The sequence below is a fragment of the Callithrix jacchus genome, chromosome 19 (assembly GCF_049354715.1).
Source record: "Callithrix jacchus isolate 240 chromosome 19, calJac240_pri, whole genome shotgun sequence".
Taxonomy (NCBI): Eukaryota; Metazoa; Chordata; class Mammalia; order Primates; family Cebidae; genus Callithrix; species Callithrix jacchus.
The window spans coordinates 36,691,536-36,700,280 of NC_133520.1; positions in this window are offsets into that span (position 1 = coordinate 36,691,536).

Genomic DNA, 8,745 nt, shown 5'->3' on the forward strand with positions numbered 1-8,745 from the left:
TCAGCTAATGAACCTGCCCACCCCCCCACCCATACATTTTCCAGCAGGTATTCATTATTTTGTACACTTTCCAACTGTCACTTTGATGATGCCTGACAAGGGGGAATGTCTCCATTTGCCAGCTTCTGCAAAATTAGAAAAATACTTGTAAATGTCCTTTGGAGAATATCACCATGTTTTATAAGAAAGGAGAGCTATAAAAAATAAAAAGCAGTGGCTGATAGCATTCTGAAAGGACCTTGGTCAGCTTTGGGGGGAAATTATCTTTCAGTTTACATGGACTAACTATATACATTCATGTATTCATTCATTTTTTGTAATAAATACTGAAAGTTTATTATTTACCACAGGCTATGCCAGGTAGCGGGGCAAGAACCGTGAACAAAAATGGTCTTCTAGTCTCATCCTCAAGGAATTTAGAATTTATGGGTAAAATTAGCATTTGAAATTTGAATTTATTTGCACACTGTTAGAAGTTCAGGACACTAAGAAAGCACATAAAAACAAAGAACAGAAAACAGACTTTGTCATGGAAGGACTGGAGGAAGTAACCTGAGAAATAAAATAGAATCAGCCACATTAAAGCATGGGGTGGGGTGGGGTGGGACTGGGTGTTCCAAATAGAGGAAATAGTAGGCTAGAGCCTCAGAAGGGGTTCCTACCTGCCCATTTGAAAAACTTCACACATGAATACTGACTGTGCTTGGAATGTCTTCACATCCACCACTCCCAATCCACCAACTGGGGCAAAATTCTCAACCCAGGCACTCATTCACTCTTTGAGGAGCTAATGGAATCTTCCCCCACAGGTCTAGGCATTTTCTTCCATTTATACCTTATATGTTCTATGGTTTTAGCAATGGGCACACTCTGTGAAAGCATTGGGTTCATCCTTGTATCTACCACCAATCTAAATTCCCTGAAATCAGGCATTGTGTTTTATTTACACTTGTATCTCCTGGGCTGGCACAGTGAATCAATGCCGAGGGCTAGGTAGACAATTGATATATCTTGAATGTTGAATGATGAATAAATAGAATGGATGAAGTGACAGAATTATGACAATGTATTGCCTGCCCTCAGTTGTATACAAATTTAGTATGACTCAGAAAAAAAAAAGTTGAGAGTTATAATGAATGATTTACATATTCATTTCTATGGGACCTTGGTACAAGCCTAATGAAAGATAAGGCTGTGGAGAACTCCCCTAAAACTGCTACTGCCTATAATAATACCACATACCAACTTAATGTTCACATTCTGAGATGAATTAGCAGGAATAAGGAAAGTCTTTATCAGAATACCTATCATGATGCCAGCTTTACCTCTACTCTTTTCCTTACCCCTGCAGGCTAAGTAGACACCTGAGAAAGGATAAATTCCTTCTGGATGTATGTAATCTCCCTTCCCATGACATAAATTTTCTTCAGATGGAAGTACAGAGGCAGGGGAATGAGAGTTGAGGCTGATCCAATCAATTCAGCCTAAATTACAGGTTCTTCTCACTATATATCAGCAAGTTTTGTCAATGGATAAAAATAGGTATTGCTGCGATGGGTATACATGATGTTATGATGATGCATGTCAGATGAAGCTTTGGCATAAGAGAAGCAAGGCAGAAGTTCAACTGCAGGAGGGTAATGAGTAAGAACCACACCACATAATCAAGCAGGCACCAAAGAAAGACCACATGTTTATGGCAAATGTGAGAACATTACTGCATGGGTATTTACGAAAACACAGGTACAGCCAGGACAAGAAGCAACTCACCTCAGAGGTAACCCATTGCTGAAAGGCAATCAGGTGAATAGGGCTGAAACTGTAATGACTGAGTAGACACCGGAAGACTCTACTCTAGCAATATTTGGTTTGCTCGCTTGTTTGTGTTCAACTCTGTATCTTGAGCACAATAAAAAAGTGAGAACCACTGGATTTGACTATAGCTAGTCTAATATTTGCACCTTTCTGCTAATATATTTATGTAGATAAAATACATCTTTAGATTTTAATTCCATATTTAATCACCAACACTAAGTAATTATTAAACTTCCATAATTGAAAATAATCTCTATTATTAGGGTGACCATGCATCCTACTTTGCTTGAAATACTCCTAGCTTTATCTGTTATCCCAGATCTGGCACAGTTTAACATTCATCCTATTCATTTTTTAGCAAAGCCTGAAAATATACTAAGATGAGTTTGGTAATTCCCACTTTGTACCTCTAGCTTCTGCTAGGGTCTTGTCTAATACTATGTAGTGGACTGATTAACACATGGTTTAATCTGACAGATGGTAAGTGGTAGCTCAACCTGTTTTTCCTTTTCCTTTCAAGACACATGGCACCAACACCTTCTTTTCAAGGACAGCATGCACTCCCTGATTAAAAAAGAAAAAGGAGGCTTGTAATAGGTGGTGAAGGACCACTAACTCCCCTGATCTCAAGCATTGATGGGTGCAGTATTCAGTGTTGCTGCCCCTGCTGGTCTCTTGGTGTTATCAGTAGCCAGCTTTGCTATGACCAGGACAATGCCCAAAGCCACAGCCTGTGAGCTGCAGGAAGTCATCAAGCCATCATTCAGTAGGATAGTAGGAATTGTCAGAAACCATACTTCTGAAATATGTAAACTATGTACTGGCAGTATAGACTGTCATAACATAAACCACAGAAGGAGTAGTTTGAACACTCTTTCAGGGGTGTGGTCTTTATCGTATGTATGATACAAATCTACAGTTATGTATGCACTTTATTGTTTACTAATGATTTTATTTTGTCCTTTTCAAATAAATAATCTCAAAAGTGTAACATTTAATGAAATATTAAATATTAAATTTCCATGTCTTAAAAACATTGATGCTGAAGATGCAAATTGCACAAATTATTGGTGTACATTTTCCATCTACCTGAAACCTACCAGAGGGCGCACATATTCTGAAGAAGCATTAGCATTTAATTCAAAAGTTAGTAATTATTTTAAGAAGACTATTTCCAAAGATGTCAATTTAACAAGTATATACAGCTGCAGAAGTTTCATAATCAACTCTGGGAAGCATGACTTTTCATTTGGATCAATGTTCTAATAAAATTAAGAAACCTGTGGAGCAGAACTCTAGTTAAAATTGGTTGTAGTAACCTATTATTTGTAAAGTGTGTCCCAACATGCTTTGATAGTCTACCTATCAAAATAGAAGCGGTATTTAAAGCAGCTAAATTATAAATCTTTGTGACAATATTCACGTTTTCTTTTTAAGTTTCAGTATGGTAGGGCACTTTTTTCTTTTTACTATGAAGGATTGAATGTTTATGTCCCACTAAAATGTATATGTTGAAATTCTAACCCCAAAGTGATGGTATTAGAAGGCGAGACCTTTGGGGGGTGATTAGGCTATGTCAGTAAAACCCTTATCAATTGGATTAGATTCCAGAGAGAAGTCCTTCACCTCTTCTGCCATGTGAGGACATAGCAAAAACGTGGCCATTCATCTAGAAACCAGGAAACAGCCCTCTACTAGACATCAAATCTGGTAGCAACTTGATGTAAGAAACCTCAGCCTCCAGAACTGTGAGAAAGAAATTTTTATTGTTTACAAGCCACCCAGTCTATGGCATTTTGTTATGGCAGCCCCGACAGACTAAGACACCCATCATCAGATTTGTAAAATGTTTTCATTTTTAAATAACTATTTTGTAGACCAATGTAAGCCTCTTACAATGATATTGAACCTCATTGTAAAACAGTTCTCCAAACCAATGTTGAATTTTATTTGAAAGAAGTTGCAATTTTTTTATTCAAAATATTTGACACATGCACAAGTATGTTCATTGCAGCACTATTCACAATGGCAAAGACAAATCAATCTAAATGCCCATCAACAGCAGATTGCATAAAGAAAATGTGGTACATATACAACATGGAATACTATGCAGCCATATAAAAGATCATGTCTTTTATGGGAACATGGATGGAGCTAGAGGTCATTATCATTAGCAAACTAATGCAGTAACATAAAACCAAATACTGCATGTTCTCACTTTTAAGTGGGAGCTAAATGAAGAGAACTCATGAACACAAAGAAGGGAGAAACAGACTCTGGCGTCTACTGCAGGTGGAGGGAGAGAAGGGGGAGAGGAGTAGAAAAAAATAACTATTGAGTACTAGGCTTAGTACCTGGGTGTTGAAATAATCTGTACAACAAACTCCCATGACATGAGATAACCTACATAACAAATCAGCACATGTACACCTACACCTAAAATAAAAGTAAAAAATAAAATAAAACCTCTTCCAAGAAAAAATATTTAAGGAAACAACAAACAATTTCAACTTAGAAATGCATAGCAAATTGTAACTACTGAAAGAAAAGGTTGACACCAGAAAAATGATGAAGTTTAATCCCATAAAAGCAAAGAAAGAACAGAACAAACTAGATGATAGGAGATGAAAGGCATAAAACATTTAATTTTGAAATCCTGTGTTGCATATGTTGACCTCTGGGAAGAATCTTGGGATGGGGCTCCATTTTTTACTATTGATGATCTTATATTCTGTACTATAATAGAACTATATTGAGATAACTTTCAAATTTGCAGATAATTTATTGACAAGTTTTGTTTTATAAAATTATTTCCTTAAGAAATGGATGCAAAAATATAGTATGTGTGAAAACCTTTGATATACAATATTTATATATTTAAATACTTGTAAATGGTTTCAAGAATATTTTCCAATCAGCAGATATACTCTGAGCTTACCACCTACACCAATACCTAAAGAATTTTCTCAATTAAAAATAGTATTGTCTACGAAGAAAAGTCAATCACAGTCATCAATTCTAAATTTATTAACCATAAAATCTGGCTTTAAGGAAGATTGCAATCAACTTGATTTAAAAAGTTTGGATAATAAGCAATATTCAAAAATTTTTTATTTAGAAAAATACTTATAGTATTAGAGATTGATATAATCAATAAATGAAATTTGATATAATCAATAACTATTGATATAATCAAATGAAATTTGCACTCATTCATGTATGTAAAGATATACTAAAAATAATGATTGACCTATGTTATTTTCAATGCTCACAGAACCAACATAAAGAAATTTTATCTTACTTTAATGTATATGATACATTACTTGTATTTTTTTAAATTCACCTTTTTTGGAAATAATTGTTGAATAGAACTAACTCATTTATTCTCCCATACTATAAACCCATTTGTAAGTTAATAAATCCATATATATATATAATTTTTTTGAGACAGGGTCTTGCTCTGTTGCCCAGGGTGGAGTGCAGTGGTGCAATCTTGGCTCACTACAACCTGCGCCTTCTGGGTTCAAGCAATTCTCATGCCTCAGCCTCCTGAGTAGCTGGGATTATAGGCACGCACTACCGTGTCTGGCTAATTTTTGTTTTAGTAGAGACAGGGTTTTACCATGTTGGCCAGGCAGGTCTCGAACGTCTGACCTCAGGTGATCCACTTGCTTCAGCATCCCAAAGTGCTGGGGTTACAGGTGTGAGCTACGGCGTCTGGCCATAAATCCATATTTCAGAAGTTATATAGTCTATATTATTTTAGTACTCCCTTCCACTCTACCAGTTTTACACTTACCTCATGGGCAAGTCTTGTTTCTCATGGACCAAGTGGTAGACAATTTCTCTCTCAATTTAACAAGGAAAGCCTGTATCACAGAGATCCTACCCCCAGTGGCTGTGTTGTCCTGAAACGGTCATGATTTAAGACTACCCAGAAAATGCAAGAGACGCTAGCTGGCCCTTCAACCTAAGTTTTGGAACATGAACTCACAGAAACATATAAACTCCAAACTGGAAAGAAACTAAAGAGAGAATGCAATTTAAACCTGTCCTGCAACTGCAACTTTCACTCTTAGATTTGTATAGTGCACCAGAAAAGTCAGCCTCAACTCTTTTTCCAGACAGTAGATATTGGAAACTAGAGGGGGAGCAGTTTCTTAATCAAGGCCTCACAATAGCAAATGTAATTTTATGGACACGCTAGGCCTTCACTGTGCTAGTAAGTGTCCACTTCATAAAATGTGTATTTGGTCACCATGCAGATTTTTGAAAAAAATGAATGTATTTTTAAATAAAGTCATTCATAGAATGTAGGTATGTTAAGTGTCTCTTAAGGTGTTCTTTCAATCAAACATACTGGTTATAAAAATTGGAATTTATCAGCATATTACACATTTATGAAAATCTACCTTTTTTATAGAGGGCAAAGGCACAAGACAGATACAGGTGTGAGACTGGCTCAAGCCAGGAGAAAGTCTTGATTGGGAACTTTAAACCAATACCGAAAACAATATGCTCAAAATTTCTATTACATTAAGAAATAATGGCTTTTTAAACATGTTTATAAAACTTAACAGTGAGTGTAAAAATTATGGAATTAGCATTTTCAAGTCCTTTAATTTCGTATCTTAAACAGCAGGATTGTTTCATTAAGCAGATAACTGTTTTAGACATACTGTTTTTAGATTTTTCTCTTTATCGGAACATATCCTATCTGTCAATTTTTAAGCAGACTGCCCTATCTGAAAATATGTACTCTTCTGAATCTGGGCTTGATTGCATATTAATAAACCACCAGAAAAGATAAACATTTCCAAGAGGTATTAGAGGATATTAAAGTAGATTTTCTGTTTTTTTGAATAAGTTGACTGTTTCCCCTAACATTGTAGAGACAGGAGAAGCAACCTGTGGATAGCAAAGCTTTAAGTTCTTTCCAATCAATTGTCTTTCCTTAGCTATCAGTCTTGTCTACAAGGAAATCTACTGGTAAGAAAAAAATATATTAAGAGCCTGTTATGCATCGAATGATTTGCATACCTAATTTTGCTAATTTCTTTTCTTTTTTCTTTCTATTTTTCTTTTTTTTTTGAGATGGAGTCTCCCACTGTCATGTAGGCTGGAGTGCAATGGTGCGGTCTCAGCTCACTGCAACCTCCACCTCCTAGGTTCAAGTGATTCTTCTGCCTCAGCCTCCTGAGTAGCTGGGATTACCGGCATCTGCCACCACACCTGCCTAAATTTTGTATTTTTAGTAGACATGGGATTTCACCATGTTGGCCAGGCTAGTCTTGAACTCACGACCTCATGATCCACCCACCTCAGCCTCCCAAAGTGCTGGGATTACAGGCGTGAGCCACTGCACCCAGCTCTAATTTTACTAATTTCTACCAAAAATATTCATTTTAAAGATGAGGAAATTTCAGCTTAGAGAGGCTGAGTAGCTGGTTCAAACTCTCCCAATAGCAAGCGATGGGGTGAGATGGCAAACCCAAATGTATGCAACCCCAGGACACATCTCCTTCATTCCATCACACAGCCCTCTACCTAGTATCTTTGCACATCTATTCTTTATTCAGCTCTCACCTGGAATGATATGACGTGCAGTGAAAAAGGGGAAAGACACTCACACATTTGAAAGCCTTCGTGAGACTCACTTGCCCATGATCACCGTAAGCTCAGGGCAAGGCTATGTCTGTATTATTCATTCACCACTATATGTTAAGAACCACATTCTATACACATGGCATACAGAGGCCATCAGTATTTAGAGGGATTCAGTAATTTTTGTTATGTGTTGAAGTCGAGTAAGAATCATAGTTGGTGAGGGTAATGGAGAGAAAGACTGGAACTGGATCTTTTGACACTATTGGCTCATAGTTGAATTAATCTTTCCGCTGTTTTTGCGCTCATTCATTCAATAAATACTTTCATGAGTTCTGGGCATGAGGGACATAATAGTAGCATGTTGTCATCCTCATGAAGCTGACATTCTCAGTAATCAAGAAATCTTACAATCGTTTTGGGTCCTTGCAGCTGTCCTGTGAGATAGGTGAAGTGGGTTATTCATAACTTGCTGGCTCTCTCCTACATTGCAAAAATGTCTCACTCATGCACTTTTATTCACCAAAGTACAGCAATGACTGAAAGAACTGAACGAGTATTTTGTTATTCCAGATTCCCTTCTGTTCTCAACATAACATCATAATTTGGTATTATTGCATTCGCCAATTTTCCTAACTGTGAAACACACATGCATACAGAAACATACACACCCTGCTACCACCGTCCCCCTGTTCCATCCCTTCCTACACATCCACTGCAGTGCTTAATTGAGAATTATCATTATTGCGTGTGATGTGCTTATCATATGTTGGATACCTGGGCCTTGTTTTATATTATTTTTAATCTTTCCAGTAACCCCAGGAAGTAGGTATTACTATCCTGGATTTACAGATGGAAAAACTGCAGTTCAAGAGATGATTTTACTTAAGATCCCAAAGGCTAGTTAGCCGCTGAGTTCAGGTACCAATTCCTACCTGTCTTGGTCCTGTCTGTGTTTTTCCCACTACATCATAGCTCTGGCAGGCTTTCTCAGACACGATTCTCTTCTGCCTTTAATCCATTCTCTACAGCTTCACCAAAGTTCTATTTTCAAAGCACAGGTTTGATCCCGTAGCTATCCTCACAAAGTATTAATGGATCAGCTCAGCTTTTAGGATAAAACGTGGAAAACTCCACATAAAATGCAGGGTCCTTCCTGACCGTCCCCAGACTCCTTTGCCAGGGTCTCCCAGGCTGCTCTTCCCTGCCAAGTGTTTCTTCCCACAACACAGCTGTCCTTTTCGTGGCTGTTTGTGCACATACCTCATCTCTGCCCTATCCTTTTTCTCTCTCTCTAGCAAAACCCCACTCTGCTTTTCATACCTA